The sequence below is a fragment of the Haliotis rubra genome, unplaced genomic scaffold, assembly GCF_003918875.1.
Source record: "Haliotis rubra isolate DU_JTF1 unplaced genomic scaffold, ASM391887v1 Scf1980, whole genome shotgun sequence".
NCBI classification, from domain to species: Eukaryota; Metazoa; Mollusca; class Gastropoda; order Lepetellida; family Haliotidae; genus Haliotis; species Haliotis rubra.
The window spans coordinates 2,576-18,451 of record NW_025765981.1 but is presented as its reverse complement, the minus strand read 5'-3'; positions in this window follow the sequence as shown (position 1 = coordinate 18,451).

Below are 15,876 nucleotides of genomic sequence, written 5' to 3'. Positions count from 1 at the left end.
TAAAGCAGTCTTGCTTGAATATAAAGATCGACACTGAACATTTATAGTATTGAATAATAAAGCAGTCGTCCGTAAATTGTGTTTTGTTAAATACATTCTGACATCACTTTTTTAAAGCAATATCTTACAAAATGAGATATCAATCAATATATACACGAATATATTTTTAAAAAAAAAGTTTTAGATATACACGTTTGATCACAGTGCATGGCTATTGATCAATGGACAATTAAATAATGAAATCAATATCGCAGACATGAGATTTAAGGATTTTCACAAAGTAGAACATGTTCACGATGCTGAAAAGTTATCCAGCTTTTAACTTGGAAAAGTATTCCAGTCATATAATGACATATCCTATCTCAATGTGGCAGAGAGCCGAATTTAATTTTAGAATAAGATGCTTCAACACCCTTGTGTAACACATAAAGGTGGACACAGCCGCACATTAGTTTAAAACTAACATCGTAATCTGGATAAAATGTCAATTCAAAACAACAGTCAGCGGATTATGTTTAACCAAGGGAAACAACTCTGCATAGTGAACACTTTGACGTGTACTCTCATTGGTATATTGAGTCATGACGAACTTGTCTGCATATGATTCCTCTGAACTAAGCAGAGTTTGCTGATATGGCAATAATACAAGACTTATACACTAATAGAAAACATTGTATGTTAAGTAATAATGAATTAAGCATTAGGTATGTAATACACTATATAGACAACTCAACCACACAACACTGACTGACTGAGTTGGTTTTACGCCGCTTTTAGCAATATTCCAGCAATATGACGGCGGGGGACACCAGAAATGGGCTTCACCCATTGTACCCATGTGGGGATTCGAACCCGGGTCTTCGGCGTGACGAGCCTACGCTTTAACCCAACCACACAACAAATATGAATCATGAACTGAAATGACTTCTACATAGTCCGAAGCGATGATAATGAACACAGGTCAAAACAGACTGAAAAAATATGATGTTGATATTTTGTATTTAAGTTTTTGGTCATTACAAAATATATTGCTTACAATAAACTATCAAGGGGACGGTATGGTAATCCTTCTGTGTCCATGAGAGGGTGCTGATCACAGTAAGTATAAAAACCACGAACCTGCTGTACACTTCGAATATCAATGGCAACTGTCCCCCAAAGAAAGTTTAAAGCAAAAACCCCAACCCCTCCAACTTATCAAGGTTCCTATTCCTACAAAATAAAAATGGAAATCAAATACTACAAGAGACACATTCATCTACATGAATGATGTGTCTGCAGAGTTCATCTTTTGTTGAGTAGTATAGGGAATGGGGGTTTTGGACCAGGTCCAACAAAAGCCTCTGCAGAGCCTTATCTGTGAAATAAGGCTTTGGCCGGACCCTTGATCCAGCTACCATTACCCCTACTATAAAAAAGTTTGAGACGCTAGCGGGATACGAACTCCACATGTACACCTCACAACCGCGCCACTCAACTACCGGGGACATGGCTGAAGTATGTTGGTTTAACGGGTCTATCCTGGGATTGTATCATCCAAAGCTGGGCTGCGTCTAACGTGCCGCTATGCCACGTTTACCTCGATGAAACAGTTTAATGTGAATCGCCTATAATCTCTTTGGTGTTCGTAATAAAGGCTTGCCGGGGGTTTTGTACTCCCTGTTCTATGTACTTTTTTTTCTCATCCTCGCTGATAGCAGACTTACGAGACTTGGATCGAATCTCTTGTTTCATTTTATTATATTTTGTGAGTTCAGAGAGGATTGAACGAAACTCCTCCTCTGAGATCTTACTGTCAGTGAGTGCCGTGGAAATACGCTCACTGACTGTGTTCAGCTTTGCTTCAGCCAGAACCCTGATCTCGTCATGTTTCAACGCTTTACGATGCAGTCTGCGTGATGCAAACTTAAGCGCCAACCCTAACACCCCTACCACCCCAGCTGTTATTTCAATGCCTAGCACTACGGGGGTAGCCACGATGGTAGCTAACAACCCAACACCTGCCGCCCCTAGTCCCATGCTGGTTGCCATAAGAGCAGTATCAGTCCCGTCCACAATATTGAAAGCTCTATGGTACTTCTTACATAGTGCTTTCCGCGTGTCGCGGTCTTGTTCTTGGACCAGGTCCAACAAAAGCCTCTGCAAAGCCTTATTTGTGAAATAAGGCTTTGGCCGGACCCTTGATCCAGCTACCATTACCCCTACTATAAAAAAGTTTGAGACGCTAGCGGGATACGAACTCCACATGTGCACCTCACAACCGCGCCTCTTAACCGACTGAGCTACCGGGGACATCTTTGAAGTGTGCCGGTTTAACGGGTCTATCCACGTGTGGCTATGCTGTGTTGACAGGAGGTAACATTGTGCTGTACGGTACGATCAATAATTCCTGTCTAACGAGCCCTCTCCCTGGCCCATCTCTCAAGTACTACAAGTTCGGCTCGTCGGCTTTCATGTCCACTTTATCTATGTTGTAAGTTTTGACTGACCATATAGGATCGGTGGCTCGCTTATGGCTATCACCCTCGTGTTCCCCCGGCTGGTATAGATACCTAACTAGGGCCCTATCTGGTATCTGTTTCTCTTTCCCACGCAATGGAGCAGCCGACTCTGCCACTATTGATTTTAGTTTGATAGCGTCTGCCGGTTTCTTGCCGGTGAGACGGGTGGCTTCATGGTTGATTGCAGTCACCACCTTAGGTAACCTCGCGACCCATTTAGTCGATGGCTTCCCCGGGTTGGCCATCTCCCTCGCATACTGATGACCAAATAAGCGCTCAGCCAACGTTCTATTGAATCTCTCAAGTATGGCTTGGCTGCGATGGGCTCCTACCGTGCCACGCCTGACCTTTGTATCGTGTTTGTCTAACAGGTGTGGCACGACACCCATGAACTCCCGCCCGGGGTCAACTTGCAGCTCTGTTGGCCACGTCAGCGGACTGCGTTCGTATATACGCTCGAATCCGCGGGCTACCTGGACCGAGTCTTTCGCGGTCAATGGTTCAGCTACCTTATAGCGACTGGCCACGTCCACGATGGTTAAGGCATACTTGTACCTCTTGTCGTGGGGTAGGAACAGTAGGTCTGCCTGGTGAACGCTATTGGGTATGTTAATACCAAACTTCCTTCTAGGCACGTAGTGTGGAGGTGGCAAATAGATCTGCCACAGGGCTTGTTTTTCAAGCCACGCTTTGGCCTCCTCCGGGGGTACTCGCGCCATTTTAGCCAGCTTATCTACAGCGCTAGCTCCTTTCCAGTACCCACACGGGCTATAGTAAATAGCCTCAAACTTTCTCTGGTTCCGTGACAGATATACATCTATGTTCTTGGTTCAATTTTCTCATGCCCGTACGCGTACGTGTTTATCCCATCAATAGCTATCCAACGTTTAGTGTCCATCGGCGACAGGGACGTCTTGTTTACAGTCAGTCCGTATATCCTATGCCCATCACTTCTATGTGTGTTCATTTTATGTCTAAAGGTACAGGTCTTGAACAGGGCTTTCTTGAATCTGGCGTGTTTGATGTGTTGTTTCACCACGTACTTCTTAACACCCTTCGCCTTACGGATCTCACCATTGTCGGCCTTCAGTATGGAGTACATCTTAGGCCTCAAACCTATGTACTCGGCTATGGGCGTGCCAGCACACTCGTCCTTCATCTTACCTAGGACCTTTTTATTTACCGTGCTGTGTATGGCATGGTCCTTGGGGTAGTCGCTAGTGTCGTACAAATCGAGGTGTTTTTTCATGTCCTCGTACACGTCCTCGGTTCGAATCTCCATCAGCAGGGAATCCGTGTCAGTGTACAGCACTTCACACCTGTCGTCGTACTGTTTCTTAAGCTCGTTGTAGTAAAAGTCGTACATCAGGTGTTTGGATAAATCGAGGATGCTCATCCCCACGTAAACAGGCCGGTTGAATTTTATGTGGCTTTTCTTCATGTGTAGGGCAACTAGGTCATCGGTGAATATCTTGCTACGGTTGAATGCCGGACTGGCTATCAGTCTCCTGAGCTTGTCTTTCTCATTCGACCGGACCAGCTTCACGGTCACGCGTTTCCTCAGGTTCTCCATAGTCTTACAGAACACCGAGTTGTTCATGAGCTTGTAGAGGTTTTTCTCAAAGTCACTGGTGGCAAGCTTTCGGAGGTCTATGTTCATTCTGATGTAAGGTTCCATCCAGGGACTCTGGTTGAACACGAGCACCCTGTGTATTTTAGTCAGCCTCATACCCAACGACAGGTACAGCTGTAGGTTGCGATAGTGAACGATGTACTTGGTCTTATTCATTAAGTTAGGCACAAGGTTTTCAACGTCTGCCACCCGCCCACCTAATAAGTTATGTTGGTACTCAGACATCCAGTCTGGGTTAACCCTCATACGTTCGGGGGCTAGGGGGTAGCTGTTGTGTGATGTGTGTAATGCCTTGGGGTATTCCAAGTCAACCTCGAGGATATAACCTTTGTTCGAATCTGGTGCGATGCTCATAACATCGACCTCATGTGACGCCCATTCAAACCCCCTGTGGGTAGATACTGGCTCATGGCCCAGCCGTACAGGTTGTTGGCGTGGAGGTAGAGAATGTGATTGGTTGGTTTGCTCGGGTCGTAGCCCTTCACGTATTGATTATTTGCTTTCGACGTTTGGTTGCCATGGAGATCCCACCTCGCAAGCCTTTCTCAATGAATAGGTGCATGTCATAATCTGTAAGCAATTCCAACTTAACTCCGGTCTTTTTAAGCAAGGCATCCCACGACAGACCTGGCTGGTGTAATACCATGCGGGGTCGAGTTTATACTGCTTGAAACATGTCTGCCTAAACGTCTCAAACACATCGGCTGACAGCAGTACATCTGTCCTCAAGTACAGGTCGTGATAGTCACCTAGATTCTTACAGCCCAGTTTATTCCATACATTAATAGCGTGTGAGTAATCATCTTGGGATATTTCCGAGTCGGTCAGATTGCTGTAAAATTCTCTGATGGGGGGTTAGTCTGGTCTCAGCGAACTTGGCCCAGCCATCCATGTACTCATAGGGGTACACACCCTTCCTCATCAGCAGGGGTCGAGTCTCGGCGTCTGTGTATCGATCGGTGATAGGGAAGGTATCGTTGGCCTTGACCAGACTGTCGAGTGACGACAGTAGGAACTGAACCGAGTCGATGAACCTAAGGCCGTTTAAGCTGAAGGAGATGTATCTCTCCATGTTGTTGGGGATGCACGTCAGGTTGCCGTCGATTTTCGCGATGGCCTGCATGATTAAGTGAGAGTCGTACCCTCTCAAGTTGTGAAAGACCACGGGGATGTTTATTGTCTTGGGGATGATTCTAAGCTTGAGGTTACACGCGCTGTGAGCGGCGCCTCTATACTTACCGGTTATGTGGCAGTGATCTCTCACCGAATCACCGTAAAGTGGTGAGTCACACACGTGACAATTAGTGCTACAGGCGTGAGCTAGCCGGTCGGCTTTGGTCATACGCATTGGAGCGACTGTATACAGTGCATTCCTAATAATTTTTTCTTCTTCCTGCAAACACTTAAGAAACCTTTCAGCCGCGTCAGGACCCCTATACACTACCGGAGCTTTCGTTTCCCCATCACATCGGACGACCACGTATCCAAACCCCCAGGCTTCATGCTCTTGTGTTTTGAGTGTGGTTGGGGTATCCCCAACAGACCCGCCGGCGGCAGCCTCAACAGGTTTGACCAAGGCTTCAAAGTCGGCATATGTGATACAAGGCACAGACATTTGGTTCTTGTGGTTACCGAATTTTAGGATATTGTCACCTTCCTTAGGCATGTCGACTCGTATAGCCGTCTGCCCCACACCTTGGCAATCCTCCTGGTGGGATTCTAATAAATCAGCTCGTGTGAAGCCATGTAGGCACCATTTGCAGAAGTGGCTCTTTTCTCTGTGTGCCGATTGGTCGTACAACAGCCTGCTAAAGTGTTTTATCCACGCGTAGTGGTACTTGTCACCTCGCTGGATCATGAATATATTGATAACGCGGCGTTGGGGGTTCCCCCCCTGTCCCCCCCAACAGTTGGGGTTCCCCCAACGAACTGACTCTGTGCACTATTGTTGTGTTACCTTCGTGCCCAAAGACATTTATAGCTAGATTATTCTGTTTTGCTATTTTAGTTATCTGGGATATGGGGGTGGGTTCATCTATACCATCCCAGTTGAGCCCATCGTCTTGGGGATAGCTAGAAAGCCTGTCCGAATGAGTGTCAGCTGGAAACAAGGCTGACCTGATAGCTACCCTCAGGCAATCGTCTCCTCTATTCTTGACGTTGACCATGGCATGTTTTTTCCTATAGTAGGGGGGCAAGTCAAGGTATGACCCACCTCTGAACGGCGCGTAGTTAGCTATGTCTAGATAGACATTATCGATTTTATCTACAGCCCACCCGGACCCCAAGTGTCTGTAGCGTTCTAGGTATTCTCACATCTGCTGAAAACTGGTATCGATTGATGCGCCTATGGTCTCTATATGGGTCACGATTTCTTGTTTACCCGGGAAGTAAGGCTGAACGTACTCAGTGACCCCATTTCCCTGTTTATCGAGTGACATTTTCACTGTGATTTGAAATTTGATACTTCCCAGATCGTTTGGTTCCTGGTTGACTTTATCAGCTATCAGAGGCTTGATATCTGTGATGTCTATGTTCCTATCAACATGCATGCGCCAGCCTCTCAAAATAGTTACCTACAGCGCGCTCAGTGCGCATGAACTGTAGGTCAGTAGCTCTATTCTGCCGTAATAGTTCTACAAGCTGTGGTTTCCTCATACGGGAATATCCCCCCCTAAACCCAAATTGCGTACCTCAGCTTTTAATTGTTTTACAGTAGGAGGTTTTGCTACGGGGGCATGTGATAACAATGCGATTAACCCGGCTCTCCCCAGGTTTGAATAACCCGTGAGCCCAAGCTGTTTTGCTTGGACTTTTAATTGTTTTACCGTAGGAGGGGCTTGTATGTTAAGTAATCTCAACAATGCTGGTTTGGTCATTCGAGAATACCCAATTACACCTCTCTGTCTCGCGATCTGCTTGAGCTCGCTTATAGTAGTCATAGTTGCACACACCTAAGAATATCAATCTCTAATTGGGCTGCCATAAAGGTAAAAAATAGTGAGGCGCTCATAAAATCACTAGATGGGCCGTTTCAACCCAGTACTTACACTGTTGGATATAGTATTCCTTGAAGTTGTACATGTATTCCTGTATACTTGTAAAACAATTTATCTGGTATTGAGTCGTGATGTCCCGCCCACATGTGAAGGGGTGAGTATACTTTAACACCCTCCTTAATCCATGCCACTTCCAATATGACCTGAAATCTGAAGCGTCCCCATAAGTTCAGTTCATCTTTGAGTATGTTTTTGACCAGAGATTCGATGCCGGGTATACTTTCCCTGGGGTCAATTTCCACAAACATAGTTATACCTAGGTGTTCACAGTCTCTAATTGGGGGTCTATCTTGAGAAGTCGCCTACGTTCTTTTATGTAGGCCTTTTTATTCTCGTAGATGAGGTGATGTCTGACTACGTTCTCCCCATGAGCTTTACATAGGCAGTAGTGCCCTTTAACCCCTATACCACACACAGAACACGAGTAGTTAGGGCTTCCCATGTGGAAACAACAGTACCCCTCAGTCCTGCATCTCCTACCACAGGCTTCTTTCTTCTCCATAAGTATGTATTCGCATCGGTATGGAGCAGGTCTCATGTTTAGCATACTTATATGAGTATTTAGTCTAATTGTTTCGCAACCAACGCAGTCGCTGCTATACCCAGCGCGATGAAGACCAGTTCACGGTCCATTTGCCCCTTGGATGGTGTGTAGTACTGAGCGAGTGTGGGTTTATTGAGTGGTTCCAACTGTTTACCAGTTAGTAGGTAGTATTCTCTCGCTGCGTCATCAACATCGTGGAATGTTTGAACGGCATGGCTCTCACGCCTGAGTTGTTCGTTAATGTAATCGATCCTCTGGAGGCGTTTTTTAGCGTACTCGGCCTGTACCGTCTGTAATTTTTCAATAGCGAGGTTATGTCGCTTCCTTTCTGCCTGTATTTCAGCCGCGTGTGACTCTCGTAGTTTCGAGAAGAGGAAATTACTCCCGGAAAATGCTAGGGCATTTACTAACGCCCCACCGACCATCATGGCAATCGTAGCCATCCTATATTTACTTCATAATATTTTCAGGTAGTATCCCTTGTTTTACTAGGATGTCTTTTGTAGCCATCGCCATACCAAGGTTCATTATGAGCATACCCATATCCTGCAGGTTGAAATCTAGCTTGATAGTTGGTTGTTTAAGCACCATTTTAGTCAACCGAGCGTACCCTACGGCTAGACTGGCGACCACGGTGGCGTGGTATGCGTCGTTGACGAACGTTTTCCCCTCAGACATTATGTATATGATATAAAAATATTAAATTATAACATGATATGTGGGTTGACCTCTAATTGTGGGGGTTTCTCCGGGGGATCCCTGGGAGGGTTTCCCTCCCTGTGTCGTGTATATAACCATGAGATAGCCACGACAGCAGTTACGCCTACAACCAACAATAGTCGAGACGGATGAGTCACCGTGATAATTTTATGTTGGTTACACCACCGTTTTTTACCGGCAGCTACTCTCTTAGGATTCTTCTGCCTGGTGACTGTAGGTTTCCCCAACGTAGGGGTCTCCCCCAGTTGTGGGGTCTCCTCCAGTTGGGGTTCCCCAAACTTTGGGGTCTCCCCCAACTTTGGTGTCTCCTCCTTGGGGGTTTCCCCCATCTCCTCCTGTGCAGCATCCATCTATACTATTATTATTATTTTTCCTCTCAAATTGGCAATGCTTTGCCGTGATAATCGCCGCCGTCACCGGGGCTAACAACATACCATATTTGTGGTACAGCTCGCAGCTGATAGAGCTCAAGGCGTGTTCAATAAAAGGGTCTTTCTCAAGGTCTTCCCACAGGTAAAGTCGGCGCTCCGGGGGGATGGGAAGGAAGTATGACGCAATACCAGTGTATATCTGGGTCATAGCCGATCCTATTGTCTTCGTCATCTCTGCCCCGAGTCTAGCCTCGTATCTAGCATACAGCTTATCAATTTCTTCGGCTGACATTTTGTGAATTTTATCGGGAGTGTACTCCCCAAAGTAATGTTTGGCTTTGCCACCAACAGCCAACGCCACCAGTTTCTCTCGCTTATCATCGTCCACTGGCACCAACAGTTGCTCTAGCAATTCATCACACTCCATCTTATAATGTGATAAGTAACTTTTAGTTTTAACAATATAATACCCGATGCAGGCAAAACACAGCGAAATGAAGGTTAAGTTGCACACGACGAACACTTCAAATACCATAGCTACTAATGCTAAAAGCTAAGTTTTACTTAGCATTTGCTTAGCTTTGCTTAGCATTGCTAAGCTAAAACACCCTATAAGCCACGGGTTGGTCGGTCTTGAGCACGAGCTTAGCATGTTTAGTTTCAGCGAGCTGTTTCTTCACACGTTCCCTATCATGTTTGCTCATCACATCGTTCTCTCTCAAACACTCCTCGAACGAATCCCTGTCCTTGCAGTGAAATAAGGCCACCCATCGCGTCTGCTCCCTGAGGTCTTTCAACACCGAGTTGAACTTCTGCGTTAGTACCCAGACGCTGTGATTTGCGTGTCGGCCAGAGAAGGCCAGGTACGATAGCATGTCTCTCTTTTTTGTTATCTCCCGATTAGCGCTGCAGTCGTCCAGTATGAACAGTGTCGACTCCCCCTTTACATTTCTCGTGAAGAGCTTTCAACCAGTCCTGCAGGCGTGTCCCCGGGTCGACTTTGTGTACGTCCGGGTCCGTCATCACCCAAGGTCTTTCCGTGTACGTTTTATTCATGCTCAGAGTAGGGCACATGATAACGATGTTGTCAAACACATCCTTGTAGTAACCCTCCAACATATCCAGCACGAAAACGGTCTTCCCACAACCAGTCTGCCCGCACACTATGGCGCAGTGTGGGTCGCGGGGTAAACCAGTAGGCACTGGCCTACTAGATGGCTTGCCGGCAGGCAGTGGCCTACTGCCATCATTAGAAGGCTTGCACGAATCTCCCATTGTCTATATTAAGTTGCGCGTCCATAATAACGTACAGATATAATTTCAACTTGCCAGCGGGTTGAGCCTTCTTGGTAATCTGGATAGTTATCCCCTCGCTGCCGTTGTCTATGCAGCGCCCGCTACCGTGCAGTTTATCGTCATCCGTGGATTGCATGTCCAACCATAGGGCGTACTTGGTGGTCAGGTATTCACCGATCTGCACGGAGGATAGGTCCAGGTCCTTGGTTATGTATGGGTGTTGTTTGATGGCCGGTAGCTTTTTTATTTCATCCCACTGCTGGTATGCCCTCATACCATGACTGAACAGCTGGTTGGGCACGCCCTCTATGGTCACTTCCACCTTTTCAATCTCGGGTTGAAAAACTTCTCGCTGTCCCTTCGGGAACGGCTCGTAATCCTCCACTGGGACGACCAGGATGCCTTTCATCGATCGCGCCGGCACGTTCAGGTTGATATTCCACACAGTGTCGCTCTTATCTCGCACGACTGATCTATGCCTCAGAATGCGATCGTACAGGATAGCCATCTTCCCAGAGTACTGGCTTCGAACCTGCCTGGCCAGCTCCGGGCTAGTGACTATGTCGAACTCCAGAGAGATGTTGTCGATGGTATAACTGGCCTCATCGCCGTTCGGCGTACGCACTACTTTGCTGTAGTCATTAAACGTGAGCTCGTATTCAAGCCTATCACCCAGCGCGGACTGGTAAAACGGCGCGTGTCCCGTGAGCAACTCGAAGTCGAGCGACATGTAGAACCTGTTCCCGTACGCTTGGGCGATGGCCTTTTCTACCGTCCGTGATCTTGGCTAACTGGTCTGCCGTGAAGCCATACCCTATGCGCAACCGAGTTGATTTGCTGATACCTTGGTACACGTCATTGACGCGTTCTCCCTCGCTTTTCCAGAGGTCCCCATAGCAGTGAAACACGTCGCAGTCGTTGATGCTCAGCACCTCGTTACCGCTGATCTTGATGGGGTTTTCTTGATGATGGCTCGGCCTACGTTCCGCACTAGCTCGCGTTTGTCATTGTCGGAGGTCAGCGTGAGGTTGAACGCCAGTCGAACCGTGCCTGGTACAATGAGGTCATTCTCGCCAAGGTTTGGGAATCTAACCAGCAGCGTTTGATTCTGGTCTATCTTGCTGGGATTGTTGTTGATGGTCACCGACTGGCGCACGGCTCTGACGCCTAGAGGCTCTCTTGATCTTCTGAAAGGATCTAGTTTTCTACCATACATTGTTATATAAATGAAATATATAAGTTTTAATACTAAATAATGGCTGAGTACATACCTATGGATGATATGTGGGATGATAGTGCCCAGGCATTCGATGAGGATGAAACCTCATCCGAGATCACGCAAGGCAACAAACTCGTGAAGCAGGCTGTCAACGGGTTTTATGATGGCTTAAAAGGGGATAAAAATTACGTAGAGCCGTGGGGTCGAGACTATTCCAAGTTTTTTGTTGATGGCAATGGCACGCTGCGACTGAGGGGTCGCCCGGAGATCGATCTCATGAATAAGCGCACGAGAGAACCGCTTGCCTTATCAACACTCGGCAGTCGCCATGGGTGTGACTTTATCCGCGATGAACTAGGCTTCATAGATTACGGGGGCGCACGGCCTAAAGCCCTTCCCAAAGAGGCCGTTCAAGATCTGCAAGACGTCAGGGGCGCCACATCGGATCAAGACATGACTGATAACATTGAAAAGCTGTTGGCCACATACCATAACAAACCCTTACCTGGGTTCGAATTTACCGTTCGGGAACTACGGGGGCTGGACAAGGCCACGCAAACCATTCACGGGCATCTCGTGAACAACACGGCCAAACTGGACGCGATAGACGACCATATCGCCCATGAAAAGGCCAAACTCGGTGAAACTGAGGACGAGTCTCTGAAAGCCACCATCGAGGAACGAATACGTAATTTGGAAGAGGAAAGGAAGACCCGGCTGGAAACGGCATCCCCCTTCCGAGACCAGCTTCGATCCCAGGTCAGCCGTGCGCGGGAAACCATTGATCGAGTCCTCTACCAGGACACCACGCTAGCTGACAGGATTCGGATACTGTTCCGGGAGCAAGGGATCACCATCGTCAGCATTCTGACTGCATTGGGCTTCATCATATCAACCCTGGTGGTGTCATTGACGCCTGCCGGCGGCCCAACACCAACACCACCAAGTGGTGGGGGTGTCAAATCCTGGATAAAAAAACTCGGGGAGGCCCTGGCTAAACTGGCTGGTAAGGCTGCCGAAGCCCTACCCGGCATCCTGGGTAGCATCGTCTCGTGGTTGCTGAGCGCTCTGGCTAAAACTGCCACGTGGCTTAGCCAAAACCTGTGGGCAGCCATCGTCGCTGTGGCGGGTCTGGTGTACGTAGCGGCTAAGGAATTTTTAACCAAATAAGTCCCAAAGCTACCCCACCAACCACCATAGCTGTTTTACGATCGATGTGCTGCTGCAGGTGTGTGTGTGACCCCACAGGGGATGTGGTTTGAACCCTAGGCTCCGGGGGTGGCGCCACTATACCCGTTTCACCGGTCGTGGGTGGTGGGACGTGAGGGGTGTTAACATCAGGGTTGACGGCCAACTTTTGGTCCGCCGTGGCTATGACTATTTCGTTGTTGTAGCCCACCACCTTTTTACTCTCAGTTGCATATCACTCGGAGCCATGTACAGTCCCACGTCGAACACGTAATCGACTTTCGACCTGGCGTATTGCAACACGTTTTGGTAGCGTTTGATGGCACTCGGGAGATCAACTGGAGAATTGATAGCATCCTCAACGTTAACAACGAACTGTTTCTGAGCGTCGTAAGCAGTCCCCTTACAGAGGATGTTGGAACGCGTTTGCATCTGCGCACCCAACAGTGCCCACACGTACGTTCGAATCGAGTCGTTCAACCTGATTACCCCGGCACGAGTAAACCCTTTCGACGTGTCCAACATAAACTTTTCCCAGTCATCCGCTGCCCCCTGCTCGAACCTCCAGACTCGGTAATCCTTGCTGTTGTCGAAAGCCATGTAACGGTCATCCCACTCGTTGGTTGTGAGGTGATGATACGACTTGTATCCCCATTCTTTCAACTTCTCGCTGGCATCCACGAGGTGCATGTTGTGAACGATGGGGATACCCAACCCGTGGTTCGGTCCCGGCAAACGCCAATCCGTCTTTGGGTTAGTCACAGAAAATTTATACAGGCTGAACACATCTAAAAGCTGGGCGTTGAAATACATCCCATCAGCGACCGCGATCTTCATGGGTGAGAAATCTACGTCCAGTTTAGGGTAAAACACTCCAGGGGAGTAAGACACTCCTTGGGGGTACATTTTAAAACTATTATATAATGAGTATATATACTCTAACATGTACATAACACTTCCAGGAATAACGAGCGGTGAGGCCGTTCAGCTGACGCACGCGATCGATAATACGTCGGGTCAACTCGAAGTCGCACTCTGCGATATCACCTACCTACCGCAATGGACTAACATCAACGCCAGCAACAATAAACTGTTCGTCAGTGGGGCTCGCAGACAGATAACTGACGGCTACTACAGCGTGTGCTCGCTAAGCGACGAGGTCTTCAAACCCCTGGGAGCCGAACTCAAGATGAACGACTCAAACGGTACAGTGGTGTTAATCAACAATGGAAGAAACTCCTTGAGGCTCGGCCGGCCATTGGCGAGGACACTTGGTATGTCGCCTGACGAGATAAAACCAACAACAACCGTCACAGGCATGAAGTTACCCGACCTAGTACCATACCGAGAGCTGTACATTCATCTCAGTCAGGTGAGCACAACGTACAACATTCAAGGGGGTCACCCTTCCACTATACTGAGAGCAGTGCCGGTGAAAACGGAGATATACAACGACGGTAGAACCGAGTCGTTTTCACCGCGGCAGTATAAGAGGTTGACTCAGGGCAACATACCTGAGCTGATAATATCGGTGTTAGATATAAATCATAATCCCGTCAATATAGGATACCTCAGCATAATGCTGCACATAAAATGACCAGCGCACAAGGGCCCGGGGTGAAAAAATGCACCAATGTGGGGATCTCCGACCTTGGGGACACACACGGTTTCGACGCTCCCGGAGTAGATGGTAAATTGTACGCCTTGCAACTGAAAAACAACATTTACAAACGCGTTGAAGTCCCCTCCGGTGGAGCCCTAGGTGATATAGTAGATACCTCAAGAGCGGTCGTCAACACTAAGTACACCCTAGTCAACACCGGTGATGATAAATGGATAATATACCCATCGTTCGGGGGCAAACTGTTCGACTAAGACGATGTTGAGAGCACTACCGTTGCCCGAAACAAGCCATATACGCTCGTCTTCACCGAAGATGACAAGTGGGTGTTGTTACCCGATAAAGACGACTGGTTTCTCAATATTAGGCTCGGCTCCCCCTACGTGTTCACGGATAACAAAGACAACTACCTAAACAAAGTCGTGAACAACGGAACCCTGCTCGTGGCTTATGTCCCGACTCAGAGACGTAGCGTAATCATCAGCCCAATCTCCAGTATGGCAGCCCACATGCTATCGAGTAAACCGGGAATGCAAAATGTGACATTGCAGTTGGTGTCTGAATTCGAAGGCATGGCCACCATCCTGGGGGGTCTAACGGCGAACTCAACACTGGTCATCCAAGTCTACCTAGGGGGAACCATCGCAGAATGATGTCGAAATCGTGAAGGGGATCAAACTCGGGTGGGCGAAACGACACCAGTATCACGTTTGCACAGTTTACGTGCGGGTGGGTGCCGACTCCAAAACCAGTCTGCAGGGTGTCACCGTGATCGTGGAAAACACGATATCACTAACCAAGATCTTCCTACCCGACAACATACATTCATGGGGGTGAAATTAACCCCTGAACTATTATCAGAAAACCAGTTGGAAACTATCTCGTAATAGTATTATAGCAATGACCAGTCATCGTCCCAACGCTACACTTAACGACCTAGGGGACACGGAGGGATTCGATCAACCTGGTGAGGAAGACACCTTATACATCCTGCACTTGAAAGACAACGTGTATAGGCGGGTGGTAATGGCCGATCATCTACCCAAAATCACATCGGGGGTCTAGGAGACACAGAGGGATTCGATCAACCTGGTGAGGAAGGCTCATACGTCCTACACTTGAAAGACAACGTGTATAAGCGGGTGGCAATGGCCGATCATCTACCCAAAATCACACTCAGTGACCTAGGAGACACAAGGGGGTTCAAGTCTCCTGGTTCGGACGACACCTTCCACATCCTACACTGGAAAAACAGTGTATATAGCCCGGTGCCCATATCAGCCTATAAAGAACCCGAATGGCTGATCAGCATGACCCTCACCGCACCTTATATCTCGATAAACGAAGATGGGTTTATCTCTGAAATTAGGAACAACGGTATCTTTCTCGGGGCATTCACTACGACGTTTAATATAGGCTTCGAGCTAATACCGGGTTACACGGGTAACATGATAAGTGGGTCTGGGGAGTTATACTTTGGCGTACCCTGTTGCCAATCTGAGTTGATGGATATGCCGCAAGGCTTCACACTCACCATAGAAGGCTATCTCGGCCCAGATACTGGGGGGCTTATGGTATCCATTTTAAAGGGGGTGCAAATAAGTTGGGGGGTCCCCCTACATAACCAACGTTGCCGTATCGTCATATATATGACCCCAGGTGGTTTTGGAAATATCTTTGTAAGCCCCGATTTGGTTCGTGTGCGCACATCGGAGGTTATTAGC